Source organism: Rhipicephalus microplus, chromosome 1 (assembly GCF_043290135.1).
Source record: "Rhipicephalus microplus isolate Deutch F79 chromosome 1, USDA_Rmic, whole genome shotgun sequence".
NCBI classification, from domain to species: domain Eukaryota; kingdom Metazoa; phylum Arthropoda; class Arachnida; order Ixodida; family Ixodidae; genus Rhipicephalus; species Rhipicephalus microplus.
The window spans coordinates 243,067,704-243,095,336 of record NC_134700.1 but is presented as its reverse complement, the minus strand read 5'-3'; the positions used below and the strand labels follow the sequence as shown (position 1 = coordinate 243,095,336).

At 45.9% G+C, this 27,633-nt stretch overlaps 1 protein-coding gene across 1 annotated transcript in view; it reads left to right on the top strand.

The window, feature by feature from the left end:
* The first annotated feature begins 574 nt into the window (after positions 1-574).
* LOC119184840 (parathyroid hormone/parathyroid hormone-related peptide receptor) overlaps positions 575-27,633 on the top strand; it is a 288,427-nt gene continuing 261,368 nt past the window's right edge. Inside the window, exon 1 of the mRNA XM_075891701.1 lies at positions 575-883. The gene's annotated coding sequence lies outside the window, so the exon portion shown is untranslated. The remainder of the gene's footprint in view (positions 884-27,633) is intronic.

Below are 27,633 nucleotides of genomic sequence, written 5' to 3'. Positions count from 1 at the left end.
GGATGGCGGTCACGCCTCTCCGAAGGAGCACGGCCGTTGCAAACGCCGTTTTATTGCCATCGCATCTCACATTTGCGGCGCTTCGCGTTCGGCACGCCTTAAAGATCATCCGAATCAACTTTGTTATGGCCAAATATGACCGAATACGCGAGAGTTGGAAGTCATTAAACTATACGCAAAAGCTGGCTGAGACAAGAAAGCACGTCCGAATTTTTTCGAATTACCCAGTGTAGAAATAACGAGCTTTTATTGTATCCGAAATTTTTGCCGAATATCTTGCCCCGGCACTGAACACTGTCGCCTTTCGGTAAGATCTGAAACTATGTCATATCCGTTTGGCTCCTCCGACTGGCTTCGAATATGCTATAACAAGTCGGCAGGCTTCACCGAGGAATCGCTGCCTAGCTGTTTACCATATCGCGCGTTTGGGTCCTGTATAGATTACGGTGGCTCGCAGATCAAGCGAGCAGATTATGGTGAGGGGAAAGTGCGCGAAAAGAACGTCACGTCATTCCGCGAAACGACTTTGTTTCGAATCGCGCCGTTGGCCGCTGTGTTGCAGTGGAAGGAATTGCCTACGCACTTGTCACGCACAAGGCGCGGCTGTGTTTGCTGTGTCAGTCAATGCGCGCGTTTGCGACGGGGCTTTCGTCGGCCAGCTTCCGTTCATTCTTTCCTCGCTATTAACCCTGGTTCATGTGCGATCCGCCGTGTTGCGCAATGCCTGCCGAGGCCGCAATTAATGGCCACGAAGATGGGATTGCCGTCGAATTGCAGGACCTCCATATACCGGCGGAAAACGGTGACATGCCTCACAAGGTCTTAAAATTCGTCGAAGACTTCAAGTCGTGCGTCGAGTGCTTCGAACCACCGAGCCAGACAGGTGAGTTGAAGGTTTCGATCTCTGTAACGACGACGGGAAGCAAACGCATCAACGACACGCTTACGAGGGTTATGATGAGAGAGAGCTGGGCTAGTTAGTTGGTATTCATGTTAAGAGAGCCAGGGCGATTGTATGGTTTGTGACTGTCTTGACTTGTTTGTACGAGTTTGTACGCTCTGTCTCTTTAACAAAGGATTATCGAGACCATGTTAAGGTTCTCAAGGCTCGCTGCGCGCCGAAATGGATGGTTGTCGCGGAATAGTTCAGGTTGAAAAAAAACACGAAATAGAAACAATGAGTTGGTTTGGACTGATGAATTTTATTCTGAAAACTCCAATGTCGTTGATTTCAGGAACATAGATAAAAAAAGCAGAAAATCCGTCCATAAATCTCGCGCAAATATCTGAGCGCACCGTCACAAATTTGAAAGCGTGTTTTTTCGTATTTCGGACAAATTTTTCAAACGAAGCGGTCTGAAATCCGTTGTCTCAGAAGGAAACGGGCCGTTGCAACGGAAAAAAGATTAGCGCAAGCGACCAGTGACCGGAGCCGAAAAATCGCAACGCACAGAGCTGTTTCACCTGAGCCGCCGATAGCGAGAACTGCCAAACACATTCCATTTTCCAAAGCAGTGGTGCCTGGTGGGCTCGCGGAAAGCAGCTCATCTTGTTGTTGGCCCGTCCGAAAAGCCGTATCTGAAAAGAAACGCTTGTTCGTATTGCTCATCGGCAGGCGTGGCTATGCGCATCATTTTTTTTTTTTACTGGGGTTGCGAGCAACTGCAACTTTATCGCATTTGCTGCGAAGAAGCTGTATGTATACGTTGTGCTTTCCGCCAGCCACCCCTGCTTTGTATTATGAAGTGTGCTTGGCACTCTAGATATTGGCGCGCTCATGTCAGTGCCACATGTCGCAATCTTGTCGCTCCGGCAACCGGTCGCTTCTGCCAATCTTTTGCTGTTGAGACTGTGCGCAATTTTCACCCATTAGGAATGACGTAGTTCCTAGGATACGCCGTCAAGATCTTTCGCGATTGGTGCGGCAACTTCAAGGTGGCAGCATTTTCTCTTTTCGCACGTTTTTTTTTTTTGTTTACCAAGCGCCTGGTGATCGTGCCGATTTCGGTAAAGGGTAATAAGAGAAAAATCGGCCTTGTCATTGTCCTCATTTAACTGCAGAGTACAGCAAGAGAACGAGTGAGTGGCAGCATTTGATTGAATTGAAGCTGCTGAGCGAGTCGTGCGAATTCGATTACTTCCTAAACGACGCTTCGAAAGACAGTTTTGTTGCTCAATTGAAGAAGAGCCTGTTTTTGTAAAAAGGCTCTAGGCTAAGTGAAGACAAATATTTGGTAGGAATCGTGTCGAGGCGTGCGAGCAATTTACTCCATTTGCCCGCACGGGAAGCGAAGAACCGAATTCACAAGCACAGACCGTACGACCTCGTAATATACCTGAAGAGAGAGTGCGCCCGATAACCCGTCGAATCAATCCTACGAATACAGCACCTTTATAGTAAAACTGACCCGAGCTCCGCAGGCGACGGACGAGGATGGTGTGGGCCCCACTTCTCCACGAGCACCAAACGTTGGAGGCCTGTGATCTCGTCAAACTGAACAAGGGTTGTCAGGAACAGGTAAACAGTGAAGATCAGTTGTATTCGTCGGCCATATTCGCAATAATTATGACGTCAGAGCCGTCACTCACACAACTCCTCCTATGCGCGAGGTTTCGCAGAAAGGACATGAGAGACGCCGTAGTGGAGGGCTTCGGAAATTGTGATCATCTGGCGTTCTTTAACGTGCACTGATTTCGCACAGAACGCGAGCCTCTATACAGTATTTCGCCTCCGTCGAAATGTGGACGCCGCTGCCGGGAGTTTACCCGCGATCAGCAGCCCAGCAGCGTAACCGCTATAACACCGTGGCGGACAACTTTGTTTTGTTGCTGTTAATCATCAGTAAAAACAATTTTCGTACTGTGTCAAGATTCCTATAGGAGCCTTTATACGATTCCTCTACTGGCAGAGTAAGACTTGCCTCATTTAAAAGAACATGAGTAAAAAGGGGGCCTAAAGTAGTGAGCACATATATTCTCAGTGCTTGTCCGGCTGACGTTTGCTACAATATTGTGAGATACGGCTCCGAATGTTACAATAATAACATATTGCGCCAGAATAGCACCAGGTGGCGTAAAATGTCAGCTAGCGTACGATAGCGTGGTTCAAGAGGAATTGTGGGGAATACTGGACACACTAGGCGTGGAACATGTAGTCACTAATCTTTTAAAGGGTGTCTATAAAGGTAACAAGGTAGTTATAAAGTGGGAAAAACAGGTATCCAAGCCTGCAGAGGTAAAACGGGGGCTTAGGCAGGGGTGCCCCCTGTCACCCTTATTATTCATGATGTACCTACAAGGATTAGAGGCAAAATTAGAGGGAAGTGGACTGGGCTTCAACCTCTCTTTAGTCAAACAAGGAAAACTTATTGATCAGGCACTACCAGCATTAATGTACGCAGATGATATAGTGCTAATGGCCAACAACAAGGAAGATTTGTAGAGATTGATGGACATCTGCGGTAATGAGGGAGATAGGTTAGATTTTAGATTCAGTAAGGAAAAATCAGCAATCATGATTTTCAATGACAACGAAGGTAGTCAGCTTAGAATACAGGAGGTCACGCTAGAGATAACAGATAAATACAAATATCTGGGCGTATGGATAAGCAATGGGACCGAGCATCTGAGGGAACACGAAATATACGTGACGACTAAAAGTAACAGGAATGCAGCAGTCATGAAAAATAGGGCACTGTGGAATTACAATAGGTATGATGTTGTGAGAGGAATATGGAAAGGGGTCATGGTTCCTGGGCTGACGTTCAGCAATGCGGTTTTGTGCATGAGATCAGAGGTTCAAGCAAGATTAGAAATTAAGCAACGTGGAATAGGTAGGCTTGCTTTAGGAGCTCACGGGAATACACCAAATCAGGGAGTACAAGGTGATATGGGATGGACATCATTTGAGGGCAGGGAAGCTAGCAGCAAGATAAAATTTGAGAAGCGATTGAGAGAAATGGGGGAAGAGCGTTGGGCTAGGAAGGTTTTCAGCTACTTGTACATGAAGAAAGTCGATACAAAATGGAGGAAGCGAACCAGGAAGTTGACTGGTAAATACTTAGAAAACAGCAGGTGGCCAAACCAAAAAGAACTATCGGTTAAGAAAAAAGTGAAGGAAACGAAGACTGACATGTGGAGGATGGGCATGATTAAGAAGTCCGCACTAGAGATCTATCGAACTTTTAAGCAGGAAATTGCCAAGGAAAGGATCTATGATAATACTCGGGGTAGTTCTCTACTGTTTGAGGCCAGGACGGGAGTACTGCGAACCAAGACATATCGGGCCAAATACGAAGGGGTCGACACAGTATGCAGTGCGTGTGGAGAGGAAGAAGAAACTGCCGAACACTTGATAATGTTCTGTAAAGGGCTTCACCCTATAGTTCAGGATGATGGCGCAGAGTTTTTCAAAGCACTGGGATTTAGGGACAGTGAGGGCAAAATAGACTTTAAGCGGGTAGACTTAACTAGAAGGAGGTTATCTGATTGGTGGCTAAAGTCAAGGCACGAGTGAAAATTAAACCCTTCACTGCGAAGTACGAATCCTCAACTTCATTATTTAAAGGAAAAAAAAGATAAATGTAATGGTTAGTTCACTAAGTATTATGGCTAGGTGGCGTTAGCCGCCGCCCGATCTAAAGAGTACAGCCACATCCATCCATCCATCCATCCATCCGTGATTTGGCATGATTAAGAAGTCCGCACTAGAGGTCTATCGTACTTTTAAGCAGGAAATTGCCAAGGAAAGGATCTATGATAATACCCGAGGTAGTTCTCTACTGCTTGAGGCCAGGACGGGAGTATTGCGAACAAAGACATATCGGGCCAAATACGAAGGGGTAGACATGGTATGCAGTGCGTGTGGAGAGGAAGAAGAAACTGCCGAACACTTGACAATGTTCTGTAAAGAGCTTCGCTTTATAGTTCAGGATGATGGCGCAGAGTTTTTCAAAGCACTTGGGTTTAGGGACAGGAAGGGCAAAATAGACTTTAGGCGGGTAGAATTGACTAGAAGGAGGTTATCTGATTGGTGGCTAAAGTCAAGGCGCGAGTGAAATTTAAACCCCTCACTGCAAAGTACGAATCCTCAACCTCATTTTTTAAAAGGAAAAAAAAAATCTAGTTTTTGGTTTATTAAGTATTACGGCTTGGTGGCGCTAGCCACCGCCCGATCTAAAGGGTACAGCCATATCCATCCATCCATCCATCCGTGATGCAAGTGCTGCTAAGCTGGTCTGAGGCACAGACTGAACCAAGGCAGGTTTCATGGCAGCGATTTGCGCATACGTCGTGGGCGGAATCGTGGAGGCACTAGTGGGTATAGATGTATGACAATTTATAATGCCGATATTTTTTTATTTAGTGCCGCCAAGGTTACTAACTAGTGTGATTGTTACTAACTAGTGGTTACTAACTAGAGGTTACTAACTAGTGTGATGCCACAGTGCACGTTTTGTCTTCTCGTTTCTTGTGTTTTATAATGTATTTCGTGTGTTTTATAACTCTTTTTAATGCATGCAGCGCTAATGCTTGCTCCAAGTGTTGAAATGTGAAAGACAAAAGTAGAAAACGGCACCGACGACACAGGCGTTGAAAATTAACGCTGTGCAGCCGGCCCACGTGGCACGGAATTCGAGTCCGGCGAGGGCGGACAGCCGCACCGAGCAGAGTGTTCCGAAGGCGCCCAATGTGATGCCCACCGAGCAGAGGTTCCCGAAGCCGCGCAGCGCAAAAGTGGCCAGCGTCACCGTCCTCTTCGGCCGAAACGGAAGACACTCGGAAAGTAATGCGTGACCAACTTTTCCGAGCGCAGGATATTGCCATGCATTTGCATATCTGACACAGCGAACAAGATGTAAAACGACTACGTATATCCAGATTTATTGCGCAAAAATGCAGTGGGACACAATTCATGCAATATTTCTGCGTTTATGTCCTACCAGTTTTGCATTATCTTAAATGTGGATAGTCGAAGGCAACTTTATACCTAATCTACGGGAAAAATTGTATTGTGAGAACGAAAAACACCGTTTTGCTTAGAATTTAGAGGTCCTAAAGACAGAGTATATGGTGGGTTGATAAAGAGCTTCCTTCTTTTGTTAGAAAAAACATAAACCGACCGACAATGTAAGTAAGTGAGGGAGCCTTACTTGCATGTTTTGATTGTCGTGCAATAATTACGGCATAAGTGGAAATGAATCGAGGTGCAGTGCACAGCCATGACGGCGAGTCATGCATGAATGCGAGCGACGTTAGCTAACGCTCGCAGAACCACACAAAGGCGTGAAAAAGTAACGCAGCTTCACAGCAGTGGTGCCAAGGCTGGGCAAAGACACGTTGATAACACGCACGAAGTCAAGCTCATGTTATCAGCCTAAACGCGTCTTCTTTTGTAATAGATACCGAAAGCGCCCTGAGCGAGCGTGCTTCTTCGTTTACACAAGCGCACATTTCAGCGTTGTGACTCGTGCATAATACGGCTGCCGTATTTCATTCCAGATTTACTTCTTGAAGTTGTGCAAACATGCAGGCTATGTCAGCGTATAACACCGGCTTTTTATTGTATGAGTATACTAACCACCTTATGCGCAATACAGCAAATAAAAAAAAGGGGGGGAAGGTCTTTGTACATATTAAATGGCACTAAACGAAACCAGTGCCGTAGCCAAGGGGTGGAACACCGGGCTCGTGATTCCTCCCCCCTCTTTTTTTTTTCCATGGCATACAGAGCCCATACTGACACTCGACCACATCTACCTGCCCGGCAGATGTGGTCGTGCCCCAATATAGTAAGATAGTCAGATCGTGCCGCTGTAGTCGTATACAACTCAAGAAGCCCGAAGAGGCCCCATCGAGACGACCAAAGCATGGCAGCCGATCGTCTTTACCTCCTAAAGAATATATAGTCTCGTTCATCCTCTCGGCAATGTTCTCCGAAGGTGAGGTCACCGACCGTTTGGCTCATGACGTCAGTCGAAAAAGCACGCCCATTGGTGCAGGCTTGTGTGCAACCGCCTTCTAAGAGGAAATGCCATGGACTTCTAATGTTGTATGCGACTGTAAGGCTAAATACACGAACCTATAGCATTCGGCCGCCGTTGAAATGTGGCCACTGAGACCAGCATTTGACCCCGTGACACTCGGGTGAACAGTTGAGCACCGTAACCATTAAAAGTTACCATGGCGAGTTGACATGTAACATCATCACATCACGTATCCGTTCTCATCTTGGCACCCACCTGCAACGACTTGATGTGCTTCATGAGACTAATGTATGCGACGAACTCATTAGAGACGATCTTCACGCCGAGGATTCTTCCGAAGATGGCACTGTCCGCTGGGCTGACACTCATGGGAATAGCTTGTGAATGTGAAACGACAAGGTCCAATAAAACCATTTAGAAAGTCGTACTCATCGTATGTTTGTAGAACTGAAGGCCTGTTTACGCTATCATTTGCAGTAAAGGCGCCCGGGCCATTCTAAACTCGCCAAGAGGAGAATGGTTACTAATGGATTTTGTTCAGTCCACACTAACAAAATCGTTTGAACATTGCGTAACTGGAAACTTCAGATATCAGGCTACACGTTCGAACAGCGCAGGCTATCCGTCATTCATGGTATCTGAAGTTTGCGAGTCGCTTCATTGCTTTAAAACATTGAGTGGTTTGATGTGGGGAGCGAACGAGAGTAGAGAGAAGCGCGAGCAGGTTATTGCGTACATTCATGAAGTTTCACAAAATATTTTTTGTAACAGAGGTACACGGAATGTATTGTAAATGTCATTATGACATTCCCCATAGCTTTGGCTGCCGTTACAATAGGCAGAAGGGCAGATGTTATATCAGACGAGCAATGTGCACAATTTAAATGTATACGCAGTAAAACTGCTGTCTTCTTATAGATGAACGCTGCAAACATTTTGGTCGCCCCGCCGCACTGGTCTAGTAGCTAACGTATACTCGGATGCTGATCCGCTGGTCGCGGGATCGAATCCTGTCTGCGGCAGCTGCATTTCCGATGCAGGCGGAAATGTTGTAGGCCCGTGCGCTCCGATTTGGGTGCACGTAAAGTACTCCAGGAGGTCGAAACTTCCGGAGCCCTCCACTACGGCGTCTCTCATAATCATATGGTGGTTTTAGGACGCTAAACCTCACATATCAATCAATCAGCAAGCATTTTGGCTGCACGCCAAGTTCCATCGGCATCAATTTTTTCACGAGAGCTTAAGTCAGGACCGAACGCGAAATTTGCCGAGGTGTTTTATATTTAAAAAAATCTACAGATGATTGCGTAAGCAAGTCTTCAGTTCTGCTAATTGATGGTGAGTTCGACTTATAGACTTATAGGTGGTTTCGTCCAACGTTGTCGTTTTGTCATGACATTCTATTCCATTTACAGCGAAATCTGTTATGAGATGACAACTCGGGTAACGAGCAGTTGTCCGCCGCCGCCGGTGTCCGTAACCACATCGCGCGAAATTAGAAAAAAATATTCGCAATGAAGACTGGGGCTCGCAACCCGGGTCTGCTGGGTGCCAGCCCAGCATGCTACCACCGAGCTACGCTGGTGCTTGTGACCTGTTGGCAAACCTAACACCAATGATAAAGTGGGGCTCGAGCCCGGGTCTGCTGGGTTCCAGCCTAGTATTCTGCCACTGACCTATGCTGGTGCTTGTGACTTGTTGGCAAACTTGCCTTAGGCAGGCTTGATGTCGGGAAAGATATCTCGTTAATACAACTTATGAAGCGTTTTAAAACAGCGAAAGAACATCCAGTCGTCGCACAATGCGAATAGCGCAACGAGTGGGCCGTCCAATGTTCCAACCCATTACAAAAGCTTGTTCTTGTTTCCCTATTAACTGTGGCGCATAGCCCCACTGCGGTGGTCTAGCGGCTAAGGTACTCGGCTGCTGACCCGCAGGTCGCGGGATCGAATCCCGGCTGCGGCGGCTGCATTTCCGATGGAGGCGGAAATGTTGAAGGCCCGTGTGCTCAGATTTTGGTGCACGTTAAAGAACTCCAGGTGGTCGAAATTTCCGGAGCCCTCCACTACGGCGTCTCTCATAATCATATGGTGGCTTTGGAACGTTAAACCCCACATATCAAACTGTGGCGCATATCCGCTTCCGCCATAATTCCCCATCGTCGTCTGCCACTTCATAAACAATTAGCATGAAATTCCTTGCAAGTGTTTAGCGGATACCACGCTTCTCAGAATAATGACGAAAAATAGCATAGCGAATGCCGGCCTATATACTACCCAAAAGTTCGAAAGTTTATTATTAGTGGGTATCAAGCAAGTGTGCCTACAGTAGTTACCCAATGAGTGTTTTGAAAAGGCTCTGAAAGGCCGCTTTTCTAGCTTTTGCTGCGACTACGATGCGCGTTCCGCGCAGGCCCGGAGTTTATATATATATATATATATATATATATATATATATATATATATATATATATATATATATATATATATATATCGAATTGTTTGTGTTGACGCACTTATTCATTAGACAAATGAGGTTTGTCCTTATTTGCGCACTGTTTGGCCTGTCACCCCAGGGCTAGGTCACACAGTGTGATCTTAATTCTCTTTTGTTGTTGTTTCGTGCGTTTGTTGTTTCTTTTTTTCCCTCAAGAGCTCGAGAAACTGTTGCTTTTACTGACACTGAGACTGATACTCTATATTGTTATATTAGTAGTGTCACCCTGACGCCTTCTTTCCGCTACTTTCTTGGTTACATGTTTATTTATTGACGAACGTATACTTCCGATTACCACCGGGACCACTTAGCTGATTGACACACTGAAGGGGTCCGGTTTTATTCTTCCGAAAGCCTGTTTTTGAAGTGTAATTGAGAGTAGCCGGTTTTGTCATCGCTGATAAGTTCTGTTGCATGGGCGCGCTCGCATTTCGTCCCGCCTGCAAACAGGCGGTAATTTTTTTCTTGCAGAATCTTTGCTTTCTTTCTTTTGCTTATATAATCGATGTTTCGAGTCATACAACCAGGCATGGGGCACGAAAATGCCCGCTGAAGCTGGTCTACATGTATTCCGGTATTTGTCTAGATCGCCTTGCATTCGTTGCGCATTTTGTTCACGTTTTTTTTTTTGTGTGTGCTCCGTTTTTTTTTTCAAAAACGCTTTCGCATGGCGGTAATACGATGGTACAAGTATTAGCTATTCAGAAGTTCGTTCATTCTTTTTTACTCACTGAACGCTGTGAAAGTAGTATGTTATTCGAAGTTGCCGCTTCTATTTTTAATCGCAGTATGTTTCGTTTTTGTTTGTCTTTATTCACTCTCTTCTGCATACCCTTAACATTAATAATTAAATAATTAGTTAGTAAATAATTAATAATTTCATGTTGCAGCTGTCATGATACATGAAGACCAGGCGCAATAGAAAAAAAATCACCACTTATCCACGGAGTGAATGATGATGAGTGGGGCGAAGCGTCCGTCCATTCATCCGTGCGTCCGGCCGGCTGTCTGTCTATCTGTGTGTCCCTCCATCTAGTGAACACTCGAAGTACCGTCATCTCGCATCTTTTCATCCTATATTCGTCATATACAAGCATCGTCATCCAGCGGACATTCTCAGGAATAAGCGAGAGGTGGCTACTACTACAAACATGGGACGTACGACCCACGGCTAAGGAGCTTCGCTTTTAGAAAATGGCACTCTTGATTCTGTGCTGTTGCTTCGTCAGTACACTATTGTTTGAATATAAAAAACCACGATGCTGCTTCTGTTCTACTTGGCAATAAATACGGCGATAAAGTTCAATGACATGGCTACTACAAAATCTAGTTCTTTCTGAAATCTACCCAATGGCAACCCTCGGCAAGCAAATCTAATCAAACAAATATATATTGCATCTCGTTCACCCAGAATACGATGCTATTGGTACACATTGTAGTACCTACGTTTGCAAAGTATATCATTAGTAATTTTTCTCCAATATAGGCCGCATTCTGTCAATGAAAAAATGTAATGCCATCTCTGTCACGCGCTGATAACATCAGTGCGACACATATCAATGCAAGCTTTAGTGCACAGTACGTATTTTTACATTCTTGGGGGCTCAGTTTTAGCATGCCTTTAACCAACACTCCTAGACTTTTGAAAAAAAAAAGGCGTTTTTGTGGATCAAACAGCCATATGATGTGGTGTTTCCTATTGCCTAAAAACCCTTGTCACCAAAAAAAAAACGTAAAAAAAGTGGTGCGGCTTAGCTCGGCAAGGCTCAGTAATATAGGGGATAACTTGCTATGCTTGTTTACTCTCGCGGCCGAACCACTGTTACCAGCCCAACGATGTGAACAGCGAAGCGTTCCACGCTGCGAAAACTCACTGCCATCTTTTCGTCACTTTCCCAAGCCGAAGGCGAGGCGTCCATTGCCACCCTTAAAGCTCGCAGCTGTCGTCTTTCTGCGTTCATCTTCCGACGTATAGCTCACCGAAACTCCCGTTCTGGCTGCCACTTTGCGCGCTGTTACTCTAATCCGAGCAACATATCCACTGAATGATCTGGCACAGCATACCGTTTTCACCGTTGGGACTGCGCAGACAACTTTGTAATAGATGGACCAGCATTCTCACTCCTTTCTTCCATCACATAGTCATGACACAACGGCTGAACTAAAGCAGTCACCCGGCGTGGCAGAGAGCTCCTACTCCCGTGTTACCCGTGAACACGGCTGGCGAGGTAGCGGTACTCATCCTGTAGACTATTTCACTTATAAGGCATATGGGCACCGCCATCTTGGACTGTTAAGTCGATGTTTTCTTGTTTTTGTATATCATGACATAAATTAATATGGCTGTTAAACATCGTATGCACCAACTCAAGCGTTTTCATGCGTATGCGTCTAACGTAACACTGTTTGTCTAGTTGTTAAAAAGTCACAGCTTTGCCGCAAAGGCGAAGCAATGAACGCGATAGCAACTTATTGGAAGGTCACGCGCAAAATGGAAAACAGATCAAAACGTGCCTTTGTTTCTCACTCACAAATGACGCACGAAACGTACTCACAGGTACAGATGCACGCGAATAAGCATCTCAGTTGCTACTTCGCTGTGTCTGAAAAGCGCACGCTTTTCGCAACCGGAGAGTGCAGTAATTGCAGTGACTTTTTTGCGCCTGGTAACTACAACAGAATCGTTCTAGGTAAAGCCCGAGGTCAGCCAAGACGTATGATCCTCCCTTTTTCCCCACCGTGAGATAAGGGCGCGCGATCGAGCGTCAACCCCCCCCCCCCCTCTCCTCCGAGCAAAGCACGCGTGGGAGATCAAAGTGCGCGCCGCCGCGCGATGGGGCAACGCTAAGGGGGCTTTAGGCAACGCGCGCTCATTGCGCCATCTTTCTGGTAAGGCTTAAAACACAGTTCCACCCTGAGGTGCCCGTCAACAGCGGTAAGTGGTAGATGTAAATAGCTTGCCGTTAGAACGTTATCGCACGTGCTCCTCGGTGGCGCAGTGGTTAACGCCTCGCACTCACGATTCAAATGACCCAAGTTTCATTCCGCACGCGGGAGTATTTGTGTATTTTTTCTTCTTTGCATTTACACCCCCCCCCACACACACCTATATATATATATATATATATATATATATATATATATATATATATATATATATATATATATATATATATATATATATATATATATATATATATGAGTGCGGCGATGGCGTAGTGGTTAGAGCATCCGCCTCGCATGCAAGAGGTCCGTGGTTCAAATCCCGGTACCGCGCAGTTTACAACTGGATTAAAAAAAAAATCCGCGTGTTGATGGAACTGCATTAAGAGGCCTGGGGTGCGGCCTCACCGGCAAACACCGCCGAGAACGCACTCCCTCACCAGAGAAGGATTGGCCACCCTGGTGCAGTATCTGGCCACTACCTCCCACATGCTTACGTCAAATAACTCACGGCCCTCAGTCCCCAGCAGCTGCGAAGCAACTGACCACGGCGGCGGTCAGATCTGCAACGCAGCAGAGGGTGCTAAGAATCTCTGGATCCGGACAGGCCGCCATTGGAACCTGAACTTGGCAACGTTTAACGCTAGAACCTTATCTAGCGAGGGAAGCCTAGCTGTACTATTCGAGGAGCTAGAGGGTGTTTAATGGGATATAATAGGGCTCAGTCAGGTTAGGAGGACAGATGAGGCCTATACGGTGCTACAGAATGGGCCCCTCCTTTGCTATCGGGGCTTGGCTGACAGAAGAGAACTGGGAGTGGGGTTCCTAATTCACAAAAACATAGCTAGCAACATAGAGGAATACTATAGCATTAATGAAAGGGTGGTAGGTATCGTAATTAAACTGAATAAGAGATACAAGATGAAGGTGGTACAGGCCTACGCGCCAACATCCAGCCATGATGACGCTTCAGTTGAAAGCTTCTTTGAAGATGTGGAATCGGCAATGATTAAGGTAAAAACACAGTATACAATACTGATGGAAGACTTTAATGCAAAGGTAGGGAAGAAGCAGGCTGGAGACCAGGCAGTAGGAGATTATGGCATCGGTACTAGAAACGCCAGAGGAGAGCTACTAGTAGAATTCGCAGAACGCAATAATTTACGGATTTTAAATACCTTCTACCGAAAACGAGGAAACTGCAAGTGGACATGGAGGAGCCCTAATGGCGAAAATAAGAACGAAATAGACTTTATAATGAGTGCACACCCAGGCATCGTGCAGGATGTGGAAGTGGTTGGCAAGGTACGATGCAGTGACCATAGAATGGTACGGTCTCGAATTCGCCTAGACTTGAGAAAGGAACGACAGAAACTAATACGCAAGAAGCCGATCAATGAGCTAGCACTGAGAGAGAAAGTACAGGAATTGAGAGTCTCACTTCAGAACAGGTACTCGGCTCTTAGTGAGGAAACCAACCTTAGCATAGATACGATGAATAATAATCTGACGAGTATCATTACGGAGTGTGCAGTGGAAGTTGGAGGCAGGGTAGTTAGACAGGACACTGGCAAGCTTTCCCAGGAAACGAAGAACCTAATTAAGAAGCGTCAAATCATGAAAGTGTCAAGTACAACAGACAAAATAGAACTGGCAGAGCTTTCGAAGTTGATTAATAGACGTAAGGTATGCGATGTAAGAAGGTATAACATGGAGAGAATTGAACATGCTCTGAAAAACGGAGGAAGTGTCAAAGCATTGAAGAGGAAACTTGGGATAGGCAAAAGTCGGATGTACGCACTAAGGGACAAAGAAGGCAAAATAACTACCAATATGGATAGGATAGTTAAAATAGCGGAGGAATTTTACAGAGATCTGTACAGTAGCCGAGACAACCACGACCTTAATACTATAAGAACTAGCAGTAACCCAGATTACACCCCACCAGTAATGATAGAAGAAGTCAGAAAAGCTTTGGAGAACATGCAAAGGGGCAAAGCTGCTGGTGAGGATCAGGTAACATCAGATCTGCTTAAAAATGAAAGACAGATTGTGTTAGAAAAACTAGCCACCCTGTTTACAAGGTGTCTCCTGACAGGAAGAGTACCAGAGTCTTGGAAGAACGCTAACATAATCTTAATACATAAGAAAGGAGATGACAAGGACTTGATGAATTACAGGCCGATCAGCTTGCTCTCTGTAGTATACAAGCTATTTGCAAAGGTAATTGCTAACAGAGTAAAGAAAACATTAGAATTCAATCAACCAAACGAACAAGCAGGACTTCGAACAGGCTACTCAACAATCGACCACATTCATACTATCAATCAGGTAATACAGAAATTCTCAGAATATAACCAACCACTACACATAGTCTTCATAGATTACGAGAAGGCGTTTGATTCAGTAGAAATATCAGCCGTCATGCAGACACTGCGGAATCAGGGCGTCGATGAAGTATATATAAACATCTTGGAAGAAATCTACAGGGTATGAACTGCTACCATAGTGCTTCATAAAGAAAGCAACAGAATACCAATCAAGAAGGGTGTAAGGCAGGGGGACACAATTTCCCCAATGCTATTTACCGCGTGCTTACAGGAGGTTTTCAGAAGCCTAGAATGGGAAAAGTTAGGGATAAGAGTCAATGAAGAATACCTTAGTAACCTGCGCTTCGCCGATGACATTGCATTGTTGAGTAACTCGGGGGACGAATTGCAACTCATGATTACGGAGTTAGACAAGGAGAGCAGAAAAGTGGGTCTTAAAATTAATCTGCAGAAAACGAAAGTAATGTACAACAACCTCGGCAAGGAGCAGGGCTTCGAGATAGGTAATAGTGCACTTGAAGTTGTAAAAGACTATGTCTACTTAGGGCAGGTAATAACCGCAGAGCCGAACCACGAGATTGAAGTAACTAGAAGAATAAGAATGGGGTTGAGCACATTCGGCAAGCACTCTCAAATTATGACAGGTGGATTGCCACTATCCCTCAAGAGGAAGGTTTATAACAGCTGTATCTTGCCGGTACTTAGCTACGAAGCAGAAACCTGGAGACTTACAAAGAGGGTTCAGCTTAAATTGAGGACGACGCAGCGAGCAATGGAAAGAAAAATGGTAGGTGTAACCTTAAGAGACAAGAAGAGAGCAGAGTGGATTAGGGAACAAACGGGGGTTAAGGATATCATAGTTGAAATCAAAAAGAAGAAATGGACGTGGGCAGGGCATGTAGCGCGTAGACAGGATAACCGCTGGTCGTTAAGGGTAACTAACTGGATTCCCAGAGAAAGCAAGCGGGCTAGGGGGAGGCAGAAGGTAAGGTTGCAAATGAGATTAAGAAGTTCGCGGGTATAAATTGACAGCAGCAAGCACAGGACCGAGTTAACGGGCGAAACATGGGAGAGGCCTTTGTACTGCAGTGGACGTAGTCAGGCTGATGATGATGATGATATATATGACGCTATGATGAATGGGAGAGGTGGCCTGGCTCATTCGCCATGTATTTTTATTCTCACTTCCTTCTCTGCTTCTACAAACCATCACTTCATACGTCACACGATTCCCCCTACCCCCGAAAGAATGAGCACGTTACAATCAACAAAACAGCAAAAAGCATAAAGTGAAGAATGTCAAAATGCACGGTAGCTCGATTTCATAAGGGAGTTTCTTATCTCGCACAAAAGCTTCACAGCAGAGGGCAGCTGTCCGGTCAAATCTAGGGTAGCTCTGGTGGACGAGGCTGGGTGTTGCGCCCAGGATAGCATAACCCCGCCCTGCACATCTGCTCTGATGATGACATGACTTGAGGTCTTTTGAAGAACGAACAAGGCTTGAAATCTGTGTAGCATTGATTTGACGGATGTCTTTGGCTTCGGATCCAGCGCAGTCGTGGCAACAGACGCTTTGCTTCTAGTCGGCGTGCATGACAACCAAGGCTGATGGGACGATGTCTCTTTTTCTCCGTTGTATACGTGGTAGCTTCATGTCTCTTTCGTAACTTTCTGTGGCGTTCTCTCCGTTTGTTGGATCGGAGACACGGCCTTGAGAACTGGTGCAGGAAATTTTGTCGACGTTGCTTTCTGCGATGATGGCTTAGGCATTGACTTTGTCTTTGCTTCTTTAATTGTTGTTGTCTTTGATGACCTTGCAGCCACAAGTGTACTCGTGAGGAGGTTTCACTTGATCGTTCTTCTTGTTTGAGTAGCCGTTGCAGTTGCTGGAGTTCGTGGAGTTGGCTTTGTTGAAGTTGCTCGTTTTGTTGAGAAAGTTCGTCAGATGGGCATCTTTCAGGAACATGAGTCTGCTTTTCTTTACATGTGATCAGTAGATGGCCGGTAGTCGACACTGCACTGCTAGGCTTGTCTTGCGATGAAAGTAGCGTGACAGGCTGATGAGAAAGCTCCCAAGATGGTTGTGAGTCATCCTTGATTGTAAATGCTTCTGGCAGTTGACAATGCGCCGACGTTGGTGGATTCGAAATTTCTGCAGTGCTTTGACTCACATGGGTGTTATTACTTGACGATGACAGCACAACATACATGGCTTCAGATGGTTCTGATGGTGTATGTTTTTCTTTTTGCAGCGTGATTAGGCTGAGAATGTCTGTCGAACGACCCTGGTCGGGAACGTCAGGGTGGGCGCTGGTATTGCGAGGATTCACCAGCTCGTCACACGCCAATTCCGTCACACGCTCGAAACCGTTTGGGCCTTGTGTGTGACACGAAGCATCGAGGCATTCGGGTGGTTCAGTAAAATCTGAAGTGTTGTGGTGCAGTGAACACGTTGAAAATGCCGATTTCATTGCTCTTGGGAAAGGCGGATTTAGGTTCAGTTTTTTGGCGAAATTGTCTAGATTCCTTTCGGTATACGGACACTTGACCTTGTCTGTCGTGACGTGCAAGTTACCAGTCGGTGTTCGAATGCGTGACGTTTTTTCGGAAGAGTCATATGTTGGTACAATGGTAGTATATTTTCTTTGAGGTCTCGTTTGGAAAATAGGCTTACTGCGGGAAGACTTCGCGTAACTGTAATGGGTCAGTTGAAAAGCCTTCCGCTGATGAGGTATGAACAGGTCTTCATTGTATTCTTTGAAACGAATGATCATTTCTTCTTTGATTTTTTTCCAAGATTCATCGTTCTTAAAGATATGGGTGAGGTAAAATTTGAATGCCTCACCTGAGATGTAGTCAGTGAAGTTGATGATCATCTCCTGTTCTGACCAGGATGCAGTGGCAGCGTGGAGCTCGAAAAGGTTGAACCAGTCCTGTACGGGTCCGTCGTCCGCTGATCCGGTGTACTTGGGGATGTCAAGGTCGTCTGATGGTGCTGTCATGATGCTGGTCTTGGTGTAGAATTGGGATGTACTTTTGTGGTCCACGTTCGGTCACTGCGTCTTGCTGAGACGTTCGAAGATGGTGGCCGGTTGATGAAGTGGCCGCCAGGTCTTCATCCTGTCGACTTGTGTGACGCTATGATGAATGGGAGACGTGTCCCGGCTCATACCCCATTTTTTTTATTCTCCCTTCTTCCTTCTCTGCTTCTACAAACCATCACTTCATACGTCACACACACACACACACGCACACACACACGCACACACACACGCACACGCACACGCACATATATATATATATATATATATATATATATATATATATATATATATATATATATATATATATATATATTGAGTAATGGTGTCGGGGACGTCGGTGGTTGCCGGCGACAAAATCCAGCCGAGAGTGTCCATAGAATTGCGATCACAATCAAATTCATAACACAAATGATAACAGTCCATTATGGCGGCACTCTAACCCCTCCGTAAATATAGTCTATAGGATCAGTCGGAGCAGTGGTGGCGGCGGTATGCGGCAAGTCACACGGTATTTCTGCTTCGCTTCAGTGTCAAACAGCGACACGCAGCGAAACTCACTTGACTAGGCCAGTAATGCCTTCGTTTCAAAATGAAGTCTACCAAAGACATAACATGCAATTACCGATGACATCAGCAGACGAAGTGCACGCACTCTTACCAAAAAATCCGTATATTAGTCATTTGTGTAATACTATGCAGTCATTGATGTTTCGTTATGTCGTAATTATTTAAGGATGGCTGTACGAGATTGTCATTTCACATTCTCTGCTTCCTCGGCCCTGTCTTTTGTTAAGCACAAACAAGAAGACTGAGAACCCTGGTAACGTGGCAGCTCGAAGAAACGAAGAGTGTTTCGCAAACCACCAGGGCTGTTCTGAAATGACCTCTGAAAACCTAGTTGGAGAACTGCAGCAATGTTACAGAATACAAGTGAAGATATACGAAGCATGGCTAGGCCCCGCCGCGGTGGTCTAGTGGCTAAGGTACTCGGCTGCTGACCCACAGGTCGCGGGATCGGATCCCGGCTGCGGCGGCTGCATTTCAGATGGAGGCGGAAATGTTGTAGGCCCGTGTGCTGAGATTTTGGTGCACGTTAATGAACCCCAGGTGGTCGAAATTTCCGGAGCCCTCCACTACGGCGTCTTTCATTATCATATGGTGGTTTTGGGACGTTAAACCCCACATACCTATCAATCAATCAACGAAGCATGGTTACGCGTACGTCACAAGCGCTTGTATTTTCCTTCCTATAGCGCTAATTACATAGATAACCACGATGCCGGCGTCACAGTCCTTCACACTTCGACCTCTCTCTGCGCAGGTAATGCAGGATGGCAATAAATGACCTGTATAGGGAAACGACACAATGCCGCGAAACGTCGCAGCGTGCCGTACCAACAAGACCCCCAACCTTATACGGTCCTTGACGATGGACCACACTTGAGTGTACCGGAAAGGACTAATTAAAAGCTGAAGTGGGCATCTGAAGTGGGCGCCGCATGCTGGCTAGGGCTGTGACGGTCGGTCAACATCTGGCAAATGAAGAGAACGAATACCGAGCGGCCGGCTTTCCCTTTCCGAACCACGGGGCCGTACTGACGACGTGTACTCGGACGTTGTCCTCTAGGCTTCGCTGAATAGTACTGCTCAACGCTGCGCGAACTTCTGCTTGTCACTATCATTAGCAATTAATACAATGGGAAATTGATTATAGCGAGCGTCATCTAGCAAGATGAAGTCGTAGTTGTTTACTGGTAATTTTTACATATAAGTTGTCACGTGTTCAAGCATGCCGCTGCACTTCATTCATTGCCGGATATTATTTCTGTGTGAGCCGAATTCTCTTGTTCTCACCGTTGTCACGTCGCTCACGGCGTAACTTTTGTCGACACGGCCTCATCAAGTGTGAAGCCGACGTGACGGCTTTATGCTCTCCCATAGTACAGTACCTAGTAGTCTAAATTGTTGACCACTTTTTCTAAACATTGCATGTGCACGTCAGTGTGCAAGTGATATTACCTTTAAAAAGGTTTCGTGTATACGTATACCTCTCGCGTGGCACCAATTGAGGCACACATCCCTGCGCTCTTTAGCGGAAATTAGCGCAGCCTTCTGGAGTCACATTCTGACGGGTTTCTGTGTCAGCGTCACTTTGAAGAACAGTACTAATTTTGTACATAAGGAAGGTGAATTCGTTGCCGTGAAGAGGTCGTCATGCCCGCTAAGAAAAAAAAAAGATTATGCGTTACTTTTTTGGGTGAATGACGGTTAGCCACGCATTTGATCCTCTTTAAAGGAACCAGTGACTCCTCTTTTCATGGAGAGTTAGCGCATTTTCGGGGCGCACTTTGACTCCTTTAGGAAGAATGTAAGGCATCTTCGCTAAGAGATTACATGCACTCTTAAGAGAATTTGCTTTTTGCAACTAGCTTTGCCAAAAGAGTGAAATGAAACACAGTATACGGTGTGGAATGATTGCATGAGACGCCTGTTTAAAGCGAGTCAACTGACTCGTATAATGTCGTGCGACTACTGATAGAAATCTTCTATTCATTTTATTAGGTTCAATGGTACTTGTCGCTGCGTCAAGTGGCTGGAAAGAAAGGAAGTTAAAGTTTAGAATGCTGTTGAGACGTAATGAAAAAATACAGCCAGTCCCACTTCGCGAACACTGTCAAAACAGCGAAGCGGATTTTATTGCTTCGTTGGGCCATCGCACTTATATCGTACGTCAGGCTATCGTGGTTCTTTAACATGCACATACACGTCAGTGCATCATTCTTGTCTCAATTGAACATGTGGCTACTGAGGGTGGGATTCGATCCTGCTACCTGCGTGTCGTCAATCAAGCACCATCACCCCTAGACCACGGTGGCGGGTAGCCGGTCTTCCGGAGCACTATTAGAAAATGAATTACAGTTGTTGGAAAAGTGGCAGGCATGCAGGTGGTGCACCAAGAGTGATTGCTATTAAAGGGGCACATCACCCTGTTGATCGGTGCTCTTCTCTTCTAACCAGTTTGCAGAATGTGTAGCAGTTTGGTTCTGTTATAAGGTTGGGTGATTGCATTGTATTTTATAGTTTTCAAGCATGTGATTCCTGTGAAAAAAATACAGTCCTTATTTAGTGCCTGTCCTGTGTGGTCTCCCCCCCCCCCCCCCCCTTTTGTCTGGGTTTATCGCGCAGCGGCCTCAGTAATTAGAATGACTGCCTGAGTGATGTTACATCTTACAGTAGGTCAAGACTAAGAATGGCTGAGAACTCGGTACGACAGTACTGCTGCTATCAGGTAGTGATGCACACACCACAAAAGAAATTTTCTCCTTCTGATGCGGACAACTTACGCTACAATTAGATCAGTTTTTTTTAAACAAACGCTACTGCTCACGTGTGCTTAAACGGCCCTTTTAAACGGCGAGGAATTAAACGGCCGTAATCCTATTACATCAGCGACGCGCGAAACGGACATTCATGTAAAATTCTCAAACTTGCATAGAAGGCGACAGGTTGCGGAACCTCTTATTTTGCAGCCACAAGATGTGCGCAAGCGTGTGGAAGATCTCAAACCCTGCCAGCACTGCTCATGACGTCACGAGGAACCACACCCCCAGAGCACCAATCTGTACGTTCGTACCAAAGAGCTCACGAGTGTCATCCTAAAAAATAAAAGAGCTTCCAGTATGTCAGTACCTGCATGAGTCCCCTATGTATTTCTTGTGATTTTCTGTGATTTTCATGACATTTCGTGATTTTGTAAGGGCGTACGTGACTCCGTTATTTGCAGAGTAGAGACACACGTGAAAGGACGTGCGCCAGTCCCTAAAGAGAAGCAGTTTGGGCGAGTCGATATGCCGTGACGTTCCGAGTGTACAGCGCAGCTCAGAGTAAAACGAATGAAAGGTATACGGTAAGAAGCGGGGAACTGCAGGACATGTTGCTGCGCACATTGTTTATAAGAATGTGTCACGGGTCGCACCTACCATCAGCTGATACGGAAAATCACGGAGGCCTAAGTTATCGAAATGCTTGGTGCCGCATGTGTGAGTTAACCGTCTATAGACTTGTGAAGCAAACAATTGTCCTTTCTCGGTATGGCGGAGCACGCATGTCGAGTGAATAATCGTAACCTGTATACATGTTATTTTTTTGTTCTTGTTGGAGTATCTCCTGTGACACGTGGCACGCTGAGCGCACGAAAGAAGGGTAATTTTAAAGGCTTGTTTTAGCACAGCTCTTGGGTGCCTGCGCTAAGTGCGCCATGGCGCCGCCGTCTGTGGCGCGCATACGTGCGCGAACGAGTGCGCGCCACAAGAAGTGGGCAAGTCCCACTACCATATATGGAAGTGGGACTTGCCCACTTCTTGCCCACACACTCGCGCACACATTTCGCTTTCGCTTGACGACCAAGCCTACTGTATACAGCCGGCTCGGTTGTCAAGCGAAAGCGAAATATGCGCCACGTGAGCTAAGCAAGCAATGAAGACGACTGGTCAAGTCCCACAGTGTACAGCGGGTCCGCCTCTGTCGATCGAGGAATAAAGTGATCGGCTGCCGACCCGAAAGCCGCGGCGGCCACATTTCAGTGGAGGCGAAATGGTAAAGAGTCGAGTAGCGTGCGATGCCAGTGCATACTAAGGTATGCACTCACATCGCACAGTACATGCTAAGGTACTCGGCTGCTGACCTGCGGCTCGGCAGCCGAATACCTTAGCCGCAAGACTACCACGACGTGGCGATTTGCAATAAGAAACGCTTCTAAAGAAACGCTTCTAATACTTTGTCTTTCCCTTACCCATGGTCATGCGAACGAAGGCGGGTTGTTGTACTGGGCAAGTGTTGTATAGGAGATAGACTATCAGCCTTATAATTTTCTTATTTTTTTTTCGGAAAACTTGCTTGAGAAGACGATTAGTTTTGCCACTGAAAACACGACTTTGCGTTGGAGCTATATACCTGGTGAACTGTCGCTGATGTACCGTAGAACAAAACCCCAACATTGGATGGTTGCAGGAGCAGGTTACCCAGGTTGGAAGTAGGCTTTCTTTCAATACTGAACAGCTGTAAGCAGTAAATTTTACATATATTGAAATGCCTTACATTATACGCAGTCAGAACTTTCCGTTGAGGTGTTTAAGCACTTAAGAGAGAAAAAAATACCTTTACCATGACCGGTTTGTTGGCCAAATGAAGCACTCAAATAGGTAAATTTTGCTTAGTGTCCAAACATAGACATATAGAAAGAACGTTCTCACGGGAACACGTTAATCGCGCAATCTTCGCCGTGTATACCAAAGCATAAACGCTGGCCTCGAACTTACATTTCGCTCTATGGTCAACTTGACCAAAGTACTCTGAAATTTATATCGGGAAGACTCAGTTTATCTATTTATTGTTCAGCAATTATTGAGTGTGTTACACAAGGTACAAAAGTCCACTGCAACCTATTTAGAGGGTTGTGACAACCAAGCTTCACACAAAATCTGTGTCATGCGAGTTATTCCCTCAATGTTCGCGATGAAGCTGGTGAAACTTCAGTGCATTTGGTCGCGCACTGTATTTAAACATTGTAATAAACGCGTGAGCGGTGCGATAGTGTTACAACACTGGCGCACTTGCGGGCCGCGATGTAACAAGCCGTTCGGTTTGCCAGCCTCTGTGTTCCGGCCAATGATTTTCTTTCGTGGTCAGCTTCGCGTACAAATCCATTTCGGTTTTCTTGGCATTGAAGATTGGATGGTTTGCAGCTGCTGAAACTCGGGTAAAAGAAGACGGTGGCTTTGTGAAGCACATCATGTCACACTCGTCAAGCGGACGCGCTGATATAGGGAATCTCCCGCTTATTCCACGTATATGAGCCAGGTCTAACTTCGTATTATATGTAATTTGTTGATTGATTGATATGTGGGGTTTAACGCCCCAAAACCACCATATGATTATGAGAGACGCCGTAGTGGAGGGCTCCGGAAATTTAGACCACCTGGGGTTCTTTAACGTGCGCCCAAATCTGAGCACACGGGCCTACAACATTTCCGCCTCCATCGGAAATGCAGCCGCCGCAGCCGGGATTCGATCCCGCGACCTGCGGGTCAGCAGCCGAGTACCTTAGCCACTAGACCACCGCGGTGGGGCCGTATTATATGTAAGCCTTTACGCACTTAATGAGTCTCAGAAATGGTTTTTATATTTTTGCAAGAGAGTGGGTTATAGTAAAGCACTCGCACCATTACCTTAAGCGAAGCTCCTCGAGTAATGGAAAGTTATGGGCGATGAAATGTTACCCTCCTGAGTTTCGAACACCTTGAGGCAGAGCGAGAAGACTGACTGGGAATGACGATGACGTTTCGCAACAAGCAGCCTGTTTTTAACGAAACAGAATAACGAAACTACAAGGAAAGAATAACAGAAGCGCCATCTCACGTGTAAAAGGCAACAAAAGAACACAAAATAAAGCAAGTGATTATCAGACACGTGCCTGAATAATCGCCCAGTAATTGTTCAGCACAAAATCTAGTCGTACACGGGCAAAATGTCATTATCGCTATTCGACGATTAACGATTGTCTCATGGCGAATCAGGATTTCTAAACTTGTTTCTACAGGGCGACTACAGAAACCAGGGTGGGTGTAAACAAAACGATGGCGACCGAAGTAGCACTGACCTTAAAAAGAAGAGATTGCGGCGTGTATTGCCTCGATGTGAATTCTGTGTAAAAGAGTGTTCTCTTCAGCGCGCATTCGCGTTGGTGAGCTCATCTGTGAGCGAGTGTCTTATACCCCTGTAACACGGGCACCCGTGACGACCGTTTAACTCCTTCGTCCTTACGAAAACGAAGATGCGGTCCGTGTCACACGGCCACCCTTACGCAAACGATGGTAAACGGAGCGTTTCGCAAAGGACGTTCAACGATCTCCCTTCGCAGCGAAACGAGGTACTCTCGTCCCCAGCAGTCTAGAGGTCAGAGAAAAATTTCGAGCAGTAAGTGGCCGCAGTGAAAGAATAATTCATTTTGGCAATATTAAAAGTTCTTTCGTTATAGTACTCATTCACAACGCGTGTTTGTTTACAAATATTTACGCCCGCCAGAGTTTACTTACTCTCAACACCGATGCCCTACACACCGTGCCTCGCGAGTCGGGCCGGCCGGCGCCAGCCGATCAACGTCATTACCAGTGCAATGTCGTACCACTTCCTCACGTCGTCCGCTGTGTCACTCATGGCTGAAGAACACAAAATGTGCTCTGACGAGGCAACGAAGCACAAGAACTTTCGTACCGGGCATGTACACAGGCAACAAAACAAAGCTCAATGTGGCCAGCGTCACTAGCAGCATCGCTACATTTAGCAAATGCGTTTTTATTTGAAATTATTTTTAATGGTTTGTTAGTCGCGTACATACTTAATAGTGCTTTTTTGTAAAAATCGCATAACGAGGATTCACAAAAAATTAATACAGATGAAATTAGAATAGTTTTCCGAAAATGAAACAGTGCCCGCTGAGCCCCCTCGCGGCAAATGTTACAACGTTGTCGCTGCCGTGAGACACTGCCACAACTCCTTCTCCGTCGAAACCCCCAAGGGAGATTTACGTTGACGGTGTTCAACGGAGTTTGGTGGTGACCGTGTGACAGGGGTATTTAAGAACCTTCTTCATCACTCTGGACGGGCATGTGGATGTTGGTGGGGATCCCTTGAAACGTGCATTTCACCCGTTACTGAGACTGATTCGACAACGACTAACTAGCCCCAAGTAATGTTATACGAAGAAAACAAAAAAGGAACAAATTGGAGTGCCTCTATTTAATATTAACCGCTGGTTTAATTACCTATTCCCCGTAGTGGATACGAGCCACAGCATAGGTAAAAGCAAAGCATTAAGCTGCACACTCGTTGCTCAATTAGCAATTTGCGATGACTGGTTGTTGTTCTACTGTCGTGCAACGCTCTATTTCATAGTTAACGTGATTGCTTGCCCGGCATGACGGTAGGGTGTTTTTTGCAAATTTGCTTCTAGCACCAGCGTGATTCTGTCGTGCAATATTCGACTCGACTGCCACGCTAAGTGCCCACTTCGAATTCCATTCAATCTCGGGTATATTTAGGGGCGAAGCTCCTCGTAATTCAACCTTTCCTCGCGTCAGGCGTAACCGGCAGTATCTCCCGAACAGCATAAAAGATGGCGCTGTCTCATAGAAGTGCATACAAACTGCAGTTGAGTGAGGATATTCTAGATAGTGCTGTACCTCTACTCTCCGATTGGCTGCTCCGCGTGCTGTGCCTGGGTGCGCGGAGAACGAGTGCGCCTCTCTGTTTCCTGAATCGTCGCCGTACGTGGAGCATGGACGAAGCTGAGCGGCAGGCGTGGAGGGCCTTGGTGGCTCGTGCTGTCGCCACACAGACAAATAGATAGACAGAGAGACAGACAGAGAAGCAAACAAACAGCGACACACATACAGACAGATAGACGGACGGATGCGACGGACGCTTCGCTCCACTCATCATCATTTACTCCGTAAATATATGCTGTGAATTTATTCTCTCTCTCTCTTTCCCATGTCTATCGGTAACGCCGCCGACGGCAACTGCGACAGTGACGCCACTCGACGCAGAAACGGGCGCCTAAGATTGAGTTGCGCTTCAAAAACGATGCCCGTATGATACGATCGGCTTAAATTAGGGCTTACGCTGACCGGAAATAGTAACCTTGCCCTCTTCAAACGTGTTCGTATTAACTTTCGCTTCTCATTCCAAAAACACACTCCACAATGTTAAAGAGCTTCGGTAATCAGAACAGCTATTTATAGCTGTATAACATGAATGTAAAATAAGCAACGCAAGAGCAAGTGATAATGCGAAGGTGCACTTTTTTTTCAGATGACATGGCGTCCCGCATAACCTTCGTTGCTGCATGAGTAGCGTCGTAAAAAACGCAATTAATAAAGACGTTTTTGCAGTGTGAATTTGGTTGGAGTAAGCGAATGTACCGCCGCGTTAATTTCATTTCCATTGTCTTGACGCAGAATACATTTCTTCAGCGCACTGTGTTGATCTCTCGTGAAGTACGGAAAGCAGCGTAATTTTCTCGTATTCTAAAACCATTAATGTCGACGTTGGAAAAAGGGAAATACATCCTTTAGGGTAACGACCCAGTCAGGTGATTTGCATCTCGTAAAATGGCGAATCCTGTGAGTGCGGAAGTAATTATGCGCTGTCCATCCGCCGTTGTCAACGGCACTCTCATTTGCGTAATCCACTTATGCAAGCTGCCCGCCATTCAGTGTAAAGTCCACGTTGCGGGTTCATGCTCTTGTTCGAGTAATTGAGTCAGTGTGTGATTAGCCATGCTCCAGAGGCTCGAAGGGGGACGTATCGATCGCAAACGAGCGTGCCGTGCACGAACCAGCATTATTTGGGCAGCCGTTGGGCGAGCTTCGACTGCGATTCAGAAACATAGCTCGTGAACGCACGTGTTTGTCACAGAAAAACATATTCATCTCGATAATTTGACATACAAACAGAAGGAAGTAAAGTATGCAGTGGCTCAGAGATGAGGCCTTCATTTTTTCAAGAAATTTTCGCACATGAACATATGCGGCACATTATCGATGAAATGAGGCGTTCGATATATATCCACCAAAGTTTATGTATAAGTGACTAGAATTGACGTTTCCCTGCTAGTGCGAAAGCAATACAAGACGAGATTGATACTGATTTTGAACAATTTTAACAATCTTAAGAATACCTACTCAATCCATTCTTTAGGTTAAAGCTAGATGAAAGATAGATATGTGGGGTTTAACGTCCCAAAACCACCATATGATTATGAGAGACGCCGTA